The sequence below is a fragment of the Pinus tabuliformis genome, chromosome 5_2 (assembly GCF_031772625.1).
Source record: "Pinus tabuliformis cultivar Carrire ecotype Pingquan chromosome 5_2, CPIR1, whole genome shotgun sequence".
Classification (NCBI taxonomy): domain Eukaryota; kingdom Viridiplantae; phylum Streptophyta; class Pinopsida; order Pinales; family Pinaceae; genus Pinus; species Pinus tabuliformis.
Window position 1 is genome coordinate 497,406,661 of NC_142306.1, and position 17,979 is coordinate 497,424,639.

Below are 17,979 nucleotides of genomic sequence, written 5' to 3' on the forward strand. Positions count from 1 at the left end.
TGGAGAGATTTGACCATCAAGAAGGACTACGAATGAGGAGGGTTGATTATCAACCCGGGATATACAGTCTGAGAAGGGAGGATCAGAAATGGAATCAGAGGCAGTGTTGGATAAGGAAGGATGTTCAGGACATACAGATTTGAGAGGATGAACCCGAAGTATAATACCATAATGTATTATGTTATTGCAATCCACAGGGGAGCCAGCCTCATCTTTGAGAATCAGATGGAAGAAAGACCACGAAATATTGTTCTCACTTGCTTGGGAATACACAATTCCGAATTCGAGATGAACGATGTTTTTAACCCATGAACGAAGAGAGGAGACTTGACTGTAATTAATCCTGCTAATGGAAAAATAAACGAAGAAATCAAAAAAGAGGATCTTTCTGATAGCTTGAGAAACTTCATAGACTTTTTTTTCTTCAAAAATTCCTCCATTTGAAGAGAATTTATTGTCGAACACACATTGATCCTTGCCCAAAGGGTGGCATATATTATGCCAAAAAGCTCTAGATTTAATGAGAACATATTTCGAGAAAGATGATTAAGATTTTTTCTAATCCTGCAAATCTCAAAACGAATCAAGGCTAGACTCGCCTTCAGAAATACGCGTCAGTTCCTGGCATTAATTAGGCGATGTTCAATCGGGGTTAACAAAGGAACGATGGGGTAATCTCTATATATTTTTAGGAATGTCATATATGACTTCATCTTGGAAACTTACAAGTGTTTCTGTTTGAACCGGTGAACAAAGGAACGATGGGGTAATCTCTACATATTTTTAGGAATGCCATATATGACTTCATCTTGGAAACTTACAAGTGTTTCTGTTTGAACAGGTGAGCTCTAATGGCAATGGACCTTACGTGCAGGGTTGTAATGTTTGTATTTAAGCTTCTGTGATCTATATCTTGATTTCTGAGAAATATCTCTGGTCATAATCACATCATAACTCATTTGTAGACGTGTTTCGAACCATCTAGTGTGGTTCATCATCCAAACAAGATGGTGAATCAAATCATAGCATCGACTTGAATTGAGAGAGTGTGATGAAGAGATAGTTCATTCCAAAAACTAGAATGTAATGGTTATTTTTTACTGGACCAAAAATTAATTAATAAGTGATAATTTAATAAATTAAATCATAAAATAAAAATAAAAATAAAAATAAAAATTAATAATTAATATCTCAAATTGGATGCTTCAGTGATTCATGATATAAGCCGAGATCTTCGAGATAAATCACATAGAAAACTAAGTGTCTAGATAAAAAATAAAAATGAGGTGCTTCGAACCTTTATCTAGGTTCATCATCAGGACAAGGATGAGGAGCAAGATCAACAAACCATTAATTTATCCCAGAGATGCAATGGTAAATTTCCGTAAGATCTTGGCTTATAATAATTAATATTTCATAATGTAAATGAGATTCCCTTTTATATTTTTTAAGTTGTATATATATGTGATATATATGGAGATAATTATTTTTATATATAAAATTTTGGAATAATAAAAATTATTTACACGTATAAATAATTCTTTATTTCAACATCATTTTTAATTTATAGTTTAATTAAATTAATAAATATTCATAAAATATATTATAAATTACCAAATTCAAATGGTTAAATATAAAAATACAAAAAATAGAATAAATTAAATTAAATAAACTAAAAAAAAATGGGAATCAACCAAAGGGTCAAAATTAACTAACAAATAGTTAAGGGAATAAATGAGGAGGGAATTAACAACTAATCCAAGGAGGAGAAATCAAGAAAAATACCAGCCTGATCTCTAATGAAATGAGATCAAAAGGACAAAAATGAAATTTAAAAACTCAAGGTTCAAATAAATAAATAAAAATAAAACACAAATAATAAGAATAAGAATAATAATAATAATAATATAATAAAAATTGATACCTCCATAAATGAATAAATGAAATAAAAAAGTTAAGAGGAAAGGGAAAGGACCCAACAACTTCTAATTTTCCATCCATCATCTTTGTTTAAATTACTTGGTCTCCTTTCAATCTCAATGGCTTCCCTAAACTTATGGTGATGACAATGATCAATCCTTGCAATGAGCTGGGCCTCTTCTATGCATATGTGATGCTTTGTCGTTTCCGCATGTTCTTCCAAAGTTGAGGAGTGGGTCCTCCCATGCTTGATGTCGGTTGTGCGCTCATGAATACTTTCATTTATTGAACATCCAATTTCATCAATGTAGGGTGTTCCACAATAACATTGGATAACATAAACATCTTTCATATCCTTGGCGTCCACTAGGTCTTTTACAGATTTTAATGTGCTTCGAATGTCGTTTAGGGGTCTAAACATTGAGGGAACCTTATGCTTCTTCAGGATTCTCACAATCTTGTCTATGGTTCCTTGGATGAAAGGAAGATGCACCCTTGAAATTTGATCTTTGTTGTCTTTTTTACCCATAGGACCTTTGTTGGTTTTAAGGAAATATCTAAGACCTTGGTACCTACTATATCCATTATTATTGAAAATATTAAGGAGATAGGATTTTTCATTAGTGATGTGGTTTTCATCATAAATTCTCAGTGGATGAGTGGCTAAAGTGTTGTGAACACGTAGATTTTGAGCAGCGAAATGATGGGGCTTGGCATGAGGATACTACTGAGTATGATTTTTATTCTGAAATGCCTTGTTGGAAAAAGAACGATCATCCTTCTTCGAAATAAGGACGTCAAGAAAAGGAAGGCTACCATCAACTTCATGCTCCATAGTAAAGTTTATGGAGTTAGATTTATTGTTAAGATATTGTAAAAATATATCTAACTTATCCTGACTATGAGGCTAGATGACGTAGGTGCCATCCGCAAATATTTTGCATATCTTAGGCTTGAATTGAGTTGAGGCGAAAGCCTTGGATTCAAGTTCGTCCATAAATATATTAGCTACAATAGCGATAGGCAGGAACCCATGGCAACACCACATATATGTTCATAGAATTCTCCTTCAAAGCTTGAAAAAGTAGAAGTAAGATAGATATCAACTAATTTAGCAATATCCAGATCTCTGAGGTGATTGATGACCTCAATGGCCTCATTAATAGGGATATTAGTTTAATGGGAGACCACATCGACAAATGAAAAATGATGAAGAGTCTTTGACAAAGGATTATGTAAGGCCAACAAGGGGTTTTAGGTTGTGGGCCAAATATTTAGCTAGAAGGTAGGTTGGCCCTCCTATACTTTTGACAATGGGTCTCAGAGGGCCCCCTTCCTTATGGTTCTTTGGAAGCTAATAGATCCTAGGAGTGATAGGGTTACTCTCAATGAGTTTGTGGCTAAAGGCACCAATAGTGCTACTTGAATTTATGGCTAGAGAAATTGTTCTGGAGATCCTATTTAAGGAATTCTTATTGACTTTCCTATAGCTCCTATTGTTAGAAAGGTGATCTAAGATATTTTTTTGGTAATCCTCCTTATCAAGGATAACTGCAGCCCCACTCTTGTCGGCTTTGAGACAAATGATGTTCTGATTCTTGTTCAAAGATTTGAGGGCATCATATTCTTTCTTTCTAATGTTGTTCTTGGGGGGCAGGGGGGGGGGGGGGGTTTTCTTTCTGAAGGAAAACAACACAGTGTTGTCTAATAATATCCTTAGTATTGTCTAGTAAGTCCCTAATCCCAAATTAAATGTCACAAATAATCTCTTCCAGAGATATTTTTCTAGGAGCAAGTGAAAAATTTAATCCCTTCTCCTAAAGACTATAGACTAGAGGGTCAAAGGAAAAAATAGATTGATTAACTGCCCTATTAATATGATAAGGAAGAAAGGAACAACAACAACAATAATAATAATAATAATAATAATAATAATTATTATTATTATTATTATTATTATTATTATTATTCCTTACCATACTAATAGGGTAGTTAACCAATCTTCCTTATTATGCTGAAATCGGCAATTATTTATAAATAATTTTTGTTATTCCAAAATTTTGTATATATAAATAATTATCTGTGTATAAATAGACAAATATATAGGTTTAAAAAAATAAAAAAAGAATCTCATTTACATTATGAATTATGAATTTTAAATTTTAAATTTTCATTTTATGATTTAATTTATTAAATTATTACTTATTAATTAATCTTTGGTCCAATTAAACGTAATTCTTACATTTTTTCTGTTGGAATGAACTATCTCTTCATCACACTCCCTCTATTTAACCCGATATCACAATCTGATTCTCCATCTTCTCTTGATGATGAACCACACTCGATGGTTCAAAACACGTTGACAAATGGGTTATGATGTGATTATCACCAAAAAAATTCTCAGAAATCAAGATATGGATCATGGAAGCCTAAATTCGAACATTACAATGCTACACCCAAAAGACCATTGTGATTAAAGTTCACCATTTTGAATGAGAATTCCTGCAGGTCTCCAAGATGAAGTCAGATCTTACCTTCCTAAAAAGATGTAGATATTCCTCCATCATTCCTTTGTCCACCCATATTAAACATTGCCTAAATAATCGTAGGAACCATTGTATATTTCTAAAGGTGAGTCTATACTTGATTCGTTCCACGATTTGTAGGATTAGAAAAAAATCTTGATTATATTTATCGAAATTTGTTCTCATTACATCTGGAGCTTTCTGGAATAATATCCTTTGGGCAAGGATCGATGCCTATTCGACATTAAAGTCTCTTTAGATGGAGGAAATTTGGAAGAAAAAACAATTTATGAAGTTTCTCAAGCTATGGCAAAGATCTTTTGATTTCTTCGGTTATTCTTCCACTAGAAGGGCTGATTACAGTCAAGTCTTCGCTCTTCATTTATGGGATAAAAACATTTCTCATCCTCAATTCAAAATTATATCTTCGCAATGAAGTGAGAATGATATTTCAGGGTCTCTCTATCATCAGATTCTGAAATATGAGGTTGGATCCTCTGTGGATTGCAATAACATAATACATTATCGTATTCCACTTTGGGTTAATCCTCTCAAATCTGTTTGTACTGAAAATTATTGGTTATCCAACGTTGTCACTAATTCCATGGTTGAAAATCAACCATCCTCATTCGTAGTCCTTCCTAATGGTCAAATCTCTTCATAGTTTTATGATTTTGGGTGATCCTTGGATCCTCACCAGTACTGCATTAGGTGTAATCGTTCCGTGACTTCCATTGAAAATACCCCTCTCAGCCCGTCATTGCGATATTCAATGGTCAATGACCCTTCTAACCAGATTGGTGAGGTCATCAAATCGGTGGGTGTTTCCACCTAGGTGGGCCCCACTAAAGTGAATTGCAATTTGTAATTCCCTTAGAAGCCCCTTGTTAAAACTCGAAGTTTTCTGCTCTTTAGAATTCTCTTATTTTAATCTTTCTTGTCTTAATTTGAATAATATTATTATTAATGAAAACAACCCTACTAAGAAAAATAATAATGATACCTTTTCCTTCCCATAGTAATAGGGTAGCTAATATGACTAGTTTCTCCTTTGACCTGGTCTATACTCTTTTGGAGAAAGGATTAAATTTTTCCCTTACTCGCTAGAAAAATCCTTAGGGAAGATATTTTTTTTATATTAAATTTGGGATTAAGGACTTACTGGACAATACTAAGGATATCATCAGACAATATTGTGTTTTTGTCCTTAGGAAAGAAAATCCCCCAAGAACAACATTAGCAAGAAAGAGTTTGATGCCCTCAAATATTTGAACAAGAATCAGGACATCATTGCTCTCAAAGATGACAGAGGTGGGGCTATAGTTATCCTTGATAATGAGGATTACCGGAAAAATATGTTAGATCACCTTTGTAAGAACATGAGCTATAGGAAACTCAATAAGAATCCCTTAAATATGGTCTCTGGAACAATTTCTCTAGCTATAAAGTCCAGTAGCATTCTTAGCGCCTTTAGCCACAAACTCATCGAGAGTAACCCTATCACTCCTAGGATCTATGGGCTTCCAAAGATCCATAAGAAGGGGGCCCAACTAAGACCCATTTTCAACATTATAGGAGGGCCAACTTATCTTCTAGCTAAATATTTAGCCCACAAGCTAAAACCCCTTGTTGGCCTTACAGAGTCCTCTATCAAAGACTCTTCATTATTTTTGAGTTAAAGAGAATAAAGTTTGATCGTGGAGACATTATTGTTAGTTTCAACGTGATCTCGCTTTACACCAACATCCCTATTAATGAGGCCATTGAGGTCATCGATCACCTCATAGATCCAGATACTACCATATGAATTGAGATTTGTCTTACTTCAACTTTTTCCAACTTTGAAGGAGAATTCGATGAACATACATGTGGTGTTTCCTTGGGTTCCCCCCTGTACCCTATTGTAGCTAACATATTTATAAAGGACTTTGAATGCAAGGCTTTGGCCTCATCTCAATTCAAGCGTAAGATATGGAAAATATTTTTGAGTGACACCTACGTCATCTGGCCTCACGGTCAGGAAAAGTTAGATCTCTTTTTCCAAGATCTTAACAATCAATCTAACTCCATAAATTTTACTATGAAGCATGAATTTCATGGGATCATGCCTTTCCTTGACATTCTTGTTTCGAAAAAGGATGAAGGGTTTTTCTCCCACCATGTATTTCGAAAGAAAACTCATACTAACTAGTATCTTCATGCCAAGTCCCATCATTTCCCTGTTCAAAAGCTAGGTGTTCTCAACACGTTAGCTAAGCTCATGCACTGAGAATTTCTAATGAAAACCACCTTACTAATGTGAAACTCCATGTCCTTAAATTTTTCAATAATAATGGATATAGTAGGAACAAAGGTCTTATATCTTTCCTTAAAGCTAGAAAAGGTCCTATGGTTACAAAAACCCCAATGATCGGATTTCAAGGATGCAGCTTATTTTCATGTAAGGAACTACATACATGATTGTAAGAATACGTAAGGTTGCCTCAACCTTTAGACCCCTAAACACTATTTGAAGCTCCTTAAAATTTGTAAAAGACCCAATGGATGCCAAGGATTTGAAAGGTGTTTATGTTATCCCATGTTCTGACGGAACACCCTACATTGGGGAAATTGACAGCTTAATAAATCAAAGGATTCATGAGCATGTAATAGACATTAAGCATGGGAGGAAACCCATGCACAATTTTAGAAGAACATGCAGAAATGACAAAGCATCACATATGTATATAAGAGGTCTGGGTCATTGCAAGGATTGATCATTTGCATCGCTGTAAGTTTAGGGAGTCCATTGAGATTGAAAGGAAACTAAGTAATCTAAACAAGGATGATGGATAGAAAATTGGTAATTGTTGGGTCCTCACCCTTTCCTCTTAGATTTTTTGTTTCATTTATTCATTTATGGAGTTATCGATATGTATTCTATCATTTTTATTTTTAATAATTTATTAATATTTTTATTTTTATTTATTTGAACCTTGAGTTTTTAAATTTCGTTTTTCTCCTTTTGGTCTCTTCTGATTAAAGATCGGGTTGGTATTGTTCTTTATTTCTCCCCTTTGGTTAGTTGTTAATTCCCTTCGTGATTTATTCCCTTAATTCTTTGTTGGTTAATTTTGACCCTTTGGTTGATTCTATTTTTTGTTTCTAGTTAATTTAATTTAATTTATTCTATATTTTGTACTTTTATATTTAACCATTTGAATTTGTAAATTTATAATATTTATAAAATTATTTTATGAATAATTACTAATTTAATTAAACTATAAATTAAAAATGAGGTTTAAATCAACAATTATTTATGTGTAAATACCTTTTTATATTCCAAAATTTTATATATAAAAATAATTATCTCCATGTATAAAAAAAACTCATTTATATTATGAATTATGAATTATTATTTTTTACTTTTATTTTAAAAAAAAATTATGATTTAATTTATTAAATTATCACTTATTAACAAATTTTTGGTCGAGTCAAAAGTAAAAGTTACATTCTAGCTATTGGAATGAACATTCTCTTCGTCAGACTCTCTCTATTTAACTTGATGCCACAATCTGATTCTCCATATTGTCTTGATGATGAACCACACTTGATGGTTTTAAATGCATCAACAAATGAGTTATGATGTGATTATCACGAAAAAATTTCTTAGAAATCAAGATATGGATCACATAAGCCTAAATTCGAACATTGAAGACTCCTCATCTCTAACCCATATGGAGACGGAAGAAGAGATCATGTTCTATCTTCAAGAAGACATAAAGCAAGCATAAGTAAATAATGGCTTCACATTGCCATGTCATCATGTAATCCATGTCATCAGTGTCATGTTATGTCATGTCATGAGTCACCATGTGACTCATAATTTTTGGATTGTGTAAATTCTTATTCGAAAATATATTGTAAAGTGGAAGTCCAAAAGTCATGAGGGTAGTCTAAGAGTCACAAGAAAGGCGAAGGATCACCCCATATGTTATAAATACACCCTCATTGTACAAGCAAATAACTTTTCACCTTGGCTTCTCCCATAAGGCATTACAGAGAAAAAGTTAGTACTTTTGTGCAGCGAGTAGTGGCTCCAATGCTCCATTATTCGAGAAAGTGATTTTCATTGTATTCACTAATCTTGGGACTTTTACTTAATATTTGAAGCCTAATGGAAGCACATTTTCATGCATGGATTATGAATATTTGTAAGATTGTTTTGTAAATGTTTATGATTCGTGTTTATTTTCACCTGTACTAAATTAGTTGGACTATTTCAGTTAGTTTAGTGCTTATCATATTGAGAATGTGCTATAGTCGTTGTAATGATCATCGTACCCTTATGTGCTATTCCACTAGATGTTAGATGAATCTTTCATGTTTTTGTTTGTCTCTTCTATGCTGGTACTATTACCTCTCTCTTAGGGGCTCACTTCCTTTCCTCCCTTCGAAGTAGAAGAACCTTAATGCACCTGCAACTAAATATTCAACAGGCACACTTACTTGCTTTTCAAAGACACATATGCGATTCTCTCTTTTTTTGGCAGCTAATGCCAAGGAAAATATTTAAGTACACGACAACTGAGTCATATTCTGGATGGGGATCCTACATGAAATCGTGCGAGGTCTAGTTAGGATTGCATATCAGGGAGACCCCTTAGAATGTGGTAGCTCCAACACTTCAAAAAAAACATAAAAAACATAATGAACTTTTCCAACTAGGATTAGTAGCAATAACCTCGCTCACTCTTTCAACAAGAAGTATAGCTTGATAAACTATACCAAGGAGAAACAATTATATGGACGTGGCGCTACTTATAATAACTACAACATCTTTCATGGGAATATGGCATCAACATGATCCCTCACAGATATGGCAAGGTACTTTCCTAGCAACCCCAAAGTAATTCATCCTTAGGCTACTATATGCATTCATTGCTCATCCCTCTCAACAATGACAACACAAAGCTCAATAAAAGTATACATGAGATTTGTAGTATATATATATATATATATATATATATATATATATATATATATATATATATATATACATATACATATACATATACATATACATATACATATACATATACATATACATATACATATACATATACATATACATATACATATACATATACATATACATATACATATACATATACATATACATATACATATACATATACATATACATATATATATATATATATATATATATATATATATATATATATATATATATATATATATATATATAATGCTCTCACTACACAAAATATTAATATCTAAACTAAACTATGTCGAGCAATCATTTTCTCTATGTCCTCAACTTCTCTACAACTTGATCCATTACAACAATTTTATCCACACATATTGAAAAATCCATACTATAACTCAAACATAGTCTGTCATTAATCCATAGACTCTAATGGAACATACAACGTTCATATACATTCACAAAATTCTTCAAACACACTTTTCCATGAACATAGGTAGGACTGATACTCACACAAGATCCTACAGGTAGGCACGCCCTATTCAATTCATACAACAAACAAATATATGCTTAGATCGGTTGATCACACATATTATAGAGTATGGGTTGTGTTTATTTCCAAAACCCCAAATTGCAATATGCCCCATCTAACAGATCTCAATGCTCATACTCAAATGTCCCTTCCACATTAAAGGTCTACTAAAAAACACTTTGCGTCTAATCACATTCTATAAAATATTTGCTCTATTTTTGAATGTACATAAGTCTACACACAACCTTTCTTCAATCACATTGTTATCTATACTCTAGTTTATCACTATCCCCCAATCGACTCGTGATCAAATCTATGTTCAACATATAGTAAGGTCTATAAACAAAACATTGGTTTTTACATTGAAGCTACAAGTATTTCATTAACACACAACAAACAACCTTTATTAGGCATGCCATACTTAGTCTCTATTCCAATTTTCATAAATTACAGACAATTCATATCACTTCATTTTCAAGTATGTGCATACTCACTCATATGTGCACTCAAACCAGAAACTAAATCATGAACTGGAGCTTCTTATAATTAGATGAATATTGTGTCCATCTATAAATGCACTCAGCACATTCTTTACAAATTATAGTGCTCATAAAAATAACAAGATCGATCTTTGGAGTAGTAATTTAACCACATTTCTAGCATTAATTTAAACTATATCAAGCCATTATTTCCACATCCAAACAATCAATGAATGACAAAATCAATATTTAATACATTCCACTCTTTCATGAACTAATCAATTAATATTTGTCACCGCATCAAACTCATTGATCAAATGCATTGCATCCATTTTTAGACTAATTGAATCTTGGGAATAATTGCTTCAAAACCCTAGGCAAAGCCATGGTAAAATCTTCTCGTTTTCACTTTTTGAATCCTACAACAATGTTGTGAGATTTGAATGGGGATCCTATAACAAATGCTATAGGAACACCACAACATGATAGTAGTGGTCCAATAGTGTTGTTGGGTGATGGTTAGGAGACTACGACAATCTCTCTTAAGTTTTAAAACATCAAAACCACTGCCCAAAACTAAAACCTCTTGCACCAAATAACTTTCAACAATCATGACAAGAGCTTGTGATCCTTCATAACATTAACATAATCATTAGGACCATGATCCACCACCAATTTGATATCAATTCCAGCATGCCAAATTGTCATAATGCCAACAATCTCCCCTTATGGCTTTGATGGAAACCTTCTACAAACAACAAGCCATCTACTCTTTATATCTTCCCCTTCACGTCAATGGAAAATGGAAACAATCTATGAGCCACACCAAAAATGTCAATAGTTGCAACAATTACTACTACAGAATCGTCTTCAAGAATAGAAATCACAGACCATGGCTCTCGAAAACATGCTAGTAGGAAGAGAAAACATAACTTTAGTCTTCATCATCAACATGTATGCAAACATGAACAACTGTAGTAGTTTCATACTTTTGTAGTAACAGGTCTCAACACACATTCCACATAGGAAATATTTTAACCCTAAGCAGTTGAATACTCTGACCTCTACTTAGCTTTACATGGCATGGAATAAATACATGACATTAACTAGAAAGAATATGTTCTCTACACAACAATGATAATATAAGCATTATTATCTCAAATAGATATAACAATAAGTGCATCATTAACATACAAGTTGATGAGCCCAAACACTAGACCTCATGAGAGTACAATGAAAATATTATGGTAATACATGGCACATGAGAATACATGGAAATTATTGTTGGATTGAAAGAGTCATGAGGAAGAAGACCCTGGGTTCAAGCGCAGGAGGCCAACAGCGGTCCATTGTAGTCTAGGACAACACTGGCATTTTCACCTTACCCCAAAGGGCATGGAGTCTCACATGAGGTGCGCTACGACCAAAAGGGAGTAGGGTTCAACATGGGGTCGAGGGAGTATCAATCGGGTGCATTTGATCACATACAAATATATCCATTATATGTAAAATAGAGATAACAACATCCTTGAGACAATCTATAAATTAACGTCTACATGCAACTGATAGGATATTCAAAATTTTAATAGACACACTAACCACGGGGCCCAAATACATCAAAATTCATAACCATCATTGGCCATGTCTTATATTAAACTTAACATGAGAGATTACATTATGATCTGGCATTCGCCATAAACATTACATAAAGTACCTGACTCGGTCCCTCGAGTTCGATTGGTTCCATGACTAATTCCCTTAGATCCCAGCACTCTGTCATTCAGCCTCTGCAACTGTGTATCCCTTCACCTGCTCTCAGCTTCAACTGACTCCTTCTTCTGCTAGATGGTCCAACAACAACCTTTTTCCTCTCTGGTCTTCCCCTTTTATGTCCTTCTTTGCTGCCTGTACCACTAGTTCTTACTCAGCTATTCTCTACCTTGGTTGCTTCTGTGTTATGAAACCAGCTCACAAAAAGATAGAAAAGATAGATCAATGCCTTAGAAATAAGCCTCTTCAAGGGGGCAACCTCCTTTATATTACACAAATGAACAATTCTTAGATGATACAAATGACAAGACCTCCTTTCTATATATAGGAGTCTAAGGGGTCATAACATAATTAGAGCCGACATAACAATAATAATATAAGGGCAAAATAATAACAATAGTGGGCTTCTATGGGGCACAATAATAACAATATTGGGACTACATGGGCACAACAATATAATAAGGGGGTTGTAATAATAACAATAAAGGGTTACACTAGTAGTATAGGGACCTAACATGTCGCTCTCCTTCAAAAAGTGTTGTCCTCAACTCTTGCGTAGTTCTTGATGCTTATACTACTAGTGTAACCCTTTATTGTTATTATTACAGTAAAGGGTTACACTAGTAGTATAGGGACCTAAAATTCTGCACCTTCCTGCATCATCGGCCGCCTTTCCTTTCCATTGCCACATTGCCACCACTCCTCCGCAAGTGTTTGTTTTGCCACCCAACCGTCGCTGCAATTTGTTTCTTTCCCGCCCTTTGGTCAGTCAAAATTGGTCAAAACGATTCAAATTTAAAACACCTCAGCCATAATATAAGGACTTAGTAGCAATACAAGAAACAAAGGACCTTTAGTGTCATTGTTTTAGGTCCATATAATACTAGTGTAGCCGCCATATTGTTATTTGTGTGCCCCATAGAAACCCACTATTGTTATTGTTCATCCCTTAGATTATTATTTTTATGTAGGACTTACTTATATTTTTACCCTTTAGACTCCTATATATACCAAGGAAGTATTGTCATTTCAATCATCCAAGAATTGTTAATTTATGTGATGTAAAATGACTTTTCCGCCTTGAATAGGCTTATTTTTGAATCCTTGAACTATCTCTTTTTCTTGTTTTTACTCCGGTTACACAACATTTGGTTTTAGAGCATTCGATCCTAGGGTTTCACTACTTCAAAGAGGTCCTCTTGGAATTTTCACTATAATGTCTTTTCTACAATGATTCAAAATCTAAAATTTCGGCCATGTGGATTAGAAATCCCAATGAACATTGTGTAAAAAATGTAGAGATTTATTCACTAAATTTTTTATGATATGGTCCAAATAATTTGGGATTTATGCATGCTCGATAATTTAGTCTAAAACAGGTGTTCCGAAGAAAAGCATAATAACTTTCTCTTCGTGTATTAGATTTGAATTTTGTAAAAGGTGACTGAAAGAGCACTGACTATAATTTCTTGGGTATCAATTTTAGGGAAAAGGTTGAAATAGTGACACGTGGAATCCCCTACAACTCTACTGTAATGAACTATTCCATAATGATATCATCATGGAAGACTTGGCATAACTTTATCTTGAAGAATCCAATCGCCCTCTTAATTTTAGCGTTGGAAAGAAGACTTAGAGGGCTACCATAGAGCCAAATGAAAAACCTTGGATATCTGAAATCATAGAAGTAAAATTGTTTCAATTTCAGCCTTATAAAAAATATCAAAATCAAGATCTAAAATGTGTGTATTTTTAAACTCGTATTACTTTTGTTTGATAAATCAGTTTGAAGCGATTTTAAGGACAAAAAAATGGATAAACCTAGTAAGCCAACTGAAATCTATACTATGGTTCATGTAGAAGAAGAAGAAATATGGCATGATATATAAAAATTATGTGACAAAGTGCAACAAATTTCTCTCTCACAAAGAGTAAGGAAAAATGAATCAGGAGCAATAAATTTTAGGAATGATAGTTTAGAAGAAAACATGGAAGGTTCGAAAGAAGGTTTGACAAAGTTGCTACAAGAAAGGATTCCTAGTGGTGACAATGTAGTCCATGAGACTCATGATGAGAATAAAAGGAATATGAATCATGATTCTAGATACTCTACCTTTGGGTTGAATACCACCCATATTCCAAATATCGATATGAAATTTTTTTATGGAAAGGATCTGGTAACATGGATTCTACAGATAGAGTAGTTCTTTGATCTACACAATTTGAAACACACAGAAATAGTAGGCATTACATTTTTATATTTAGAACCCAATCATTTTATGTGGTATCAATGGATATGTTCTCATAAATCATTGGTCACCTGGTCAATATTTATAAAGAAATTCAAAGCACATTATGAGGATACAAAAAACAATACCTTATTTTTCCAATTGATAAATATCAAACTAAAGGTTATGTTGCAGAGCACATTGAAGACATCGAACAAGTGAGTATGAAGGTAAGAAATGTTCCTGAGGAGCATATGATTGATGGCTTCCTAAGGATGTTAAAGGATAACATCTAACATGAAGCTCACCATGGGGAACCAAAGTCATTGGAGAATTCGTTTAGGTTGGAAAAAAAATTGAATGCCTAATTATTGATACAAGGAGGTCTACCACTCACAATTATAAAGATGGATGTGTTTATGCTACTAGCCTCCTCTATCCTACAAGGTTGAGAACACAAAAACTAGAGGAAAGAAAAGCAAAAGGGCTTTGTTCTAGTTGTGATAGGAAATACACTAAGGGTCATAAGTGTGCTGAAAATAAATTATTTTCCATAGATGGTGAAGTGGAGGAAGAAAAGGAACAAGAAACATCAAAAGAAGAAGATATAGACCAACAACCAATTCCAGGGGTTGAAAAAGAAGAAATGAATTCGACCATATCTTGTAATGCATTGGGAGGAATTATGACCCCTCAAAATCTCAAGGGAGAAGGTTATATCAAGAAGTAAAAGGTAATACTATTGATTGGTTCATGTACTACCTGTAATTTTATTCATTGTAAGATATCTAAGGATTTAAATTACTTTTTATACTAAGAACCCGAGTGTCAAGTGATGGTTACAAATGGAGGAACTATAAATTGCTCAGGGAAGTGCCATAATATCAATATAACCATAGCGTAATATGTATTGAAAAGTCCAATTCTCTCCATTCGAATGGGTGGTGTCGATGTTGTATTAGGGGTCCAATGGTTGCAATATTTTGAGACTCTATCTTTTAATTTTCAATAATGTTTCTGTCGAATTTTTGGGAAGGAAACTAAATTGAATTAAGAAGTATGATACAAAAACCTCGGAAGATAATTACTTCTAATGCCATGACAAAGCTTCTGAAGAAAGAACAATGAGGGATGCATTAGAGAAATTTTGAGGTCTAAAATGGGCCTCCTAAGGAATATTATAAAATAATAGTGGAAATAATAAAATAAGATTATATTACCTCATCAAGTTTTGGATGGAAAAAGGAAAAAACTACTTTTCAACTCGCATTTTCAAGTTATCTCCCTACGATTTTACCTAATGTTTGAGTGGGAGAACTCGTTGGATGCATAATTTCATTTTACATCAAATGAGTACCTATGTTGCATACTTTCGATGGGATAAACAAAATGCTTGTCTACCTATTTGTCTACACCTACTTTTCCATTAAGGAAGTTGAGGTTGAGGTTGCGGTCCAGGAAATTTTTTCTGTTGCATTGTTGGTGCCAAAGTTCTACTATGTAGAGTTTGAGTTTGAGTTTGAGGGTTACTGTGCTTCTATAATCTGTAGGCAGGCAAGCATTTTGCTTAGGTTTTCTGTGATTGATGTATAGTCTTTTGCAATATTTCCAACCCATAGGGAAGTTGTTCCAACATTCCACAGGGAAGCAACATAGCTTAATTGTATGATTTTCTTTTTCAACTGAAGAAATTGTGTTTATTTTTTTTTTCAACTCGAAAAATTGTGTTGGAGCAGTTCTCATGCATACATAGAATCATCAATCACAAGAGGTGTTAGAATAAAAATATCCCAATTATAATTGGAAGGCCTTTTTCGATTGATTTTCACAAAAGGGTTTGATATTTTTAGAGGGGTTGAATGAGATGAGGATAGTGGTAGCAGAAGAAGATTATGTTTGTAGGGTCACATACAATTTGATGTTGTGCAGATAGACAAGAAGAAGGTTGGAGAAATTGGGCACACTGTACTGCAATGGACTTAGGGGGCCAACATGGAGCATTAAGAGGCGAGATCCTGATGCCCATGCCCATGTCCACTAGCAGCTTTATACATGAGTGCGCTACCAGTCTCTTGATCAACAATGTTAATGCGGGTCATATAGAGGAAGAGTAGCAGATAAAGTTCAAGAAGACTGTTAGGTATCGAGAATGTATGAAAAATCATGCAGCTACCATGGGAGGGAACACAACAGATGGGTGTGGATAATTCATGCCCAGTGCCAAAGAAAGCACCTTGGAAGCCCTCAAGTGTTCTGCCTGTGATTACCATCATAATTTCCACCGCAGAGAAGTCGAGGGGGAGCCTTCTTGTGATTTCAATTTCTGAATTAGCGATCAACTCAATCGCAAGAGGTCTGGAGTTCTAATCTCATCGCGCGCAGTACTTGGCACTACTGCTGCTGCTGGCCCTCTAGATCCCTTTGCTTTTCCTCCGATCAATTTTCTCCCGCAGCTACCTTCTCAGGGGATCATGTCCTACAGCACCAGGCCCTCTGAATCGAATGAGATGGAGGGCACCTTCCTGTCATGTCCCGCCATTTTCAAGAAGGGTTTCAGAATCAAGTTCACGCAAGAGCAGAAGGATAGAATGTTGGACTTTGTAGAGAAAGTGGGGTGGAGAATCCAAAAGAATGATGAGCAGGTGGTACAACAGTTTTGTCAAGACATTGGTGTGAAAAGACGTGTGAATCATCGATGCTAACCAATTATGGTGTCCATGAAGTGAAGAAAGCTTCAAGGCATTCATGTCGAAATTGACTTACCACTATTTTTCCACTTTCACTGCCAAGTGTTAAGGAAAGTCCTGAGAAAAATATTTCAAACTTTTCTTTGGTGGGGTTTTAGGACAAAGTTGATACGATATACTATGAATGCTTCAACATCCATACCAAGTCGGCACTAGCTAATGCATCTTGTTCAACGACTCTCCGTGACAGCATGAGCTATCATCCACGGACGAATTGATTCCATGTTGCATGCAATTTATCTTCCTCTTCTTTGAAGAATGTAGCTAGTAATCTTCCATAAATTCAACATTATTCTTGCCCTTTTCTCCACCCGAAGACTGATATTATTCATTACAACCCGCAGACTGATCGGACCGGTAGAAAAATGCACAGCCAATGTCAATGTTAATAGACCGTAGACACAACGCGTCTATGCTTTGGTGATCTGGATTGAGTTTCTATGAAATCAGACAAAGAAAGATCAAGAATTTTTTACATTCATCAACATTAATTGTAAATTTCCTAATGTAAAATTGGCTTCCTAAAGCAATATAACATATACATGTGCTTCTGCTATTGCACTAGAAAACTGACTTGTTTTTGCAAGCAGTAACATTTATCACAAAAACTGACTTGATTTTACACGAAAATTTTGAAATAGATAAAGAATGTGATTGCTATGAAAATTTCACTACTCAAATCCTATTGCAACCACTGTAATTATTTCTTCTATATGTTAATTAAATTAGTAGTTTATTGCTACGACAAAAATGAAATAAACGCACTACAATATTCACAAAAATACTCCAAA

General features: G+C 34.2%; 1 pseudogene; it reads left to right on the forward strand.

The window, feature by feature from the left end:
• The first annotated feature begins 16,414 nt into the window (after window positions 1-16,414).
• Window positions 16,415-17,143, forward strand: LOC149159878 (zinc-finger homeodomain protein 3-like; annotated as a pseudogene).
• The last annotated feature ends 836 nt before the right edge of the window (window positions 17,144-17,979 follow it).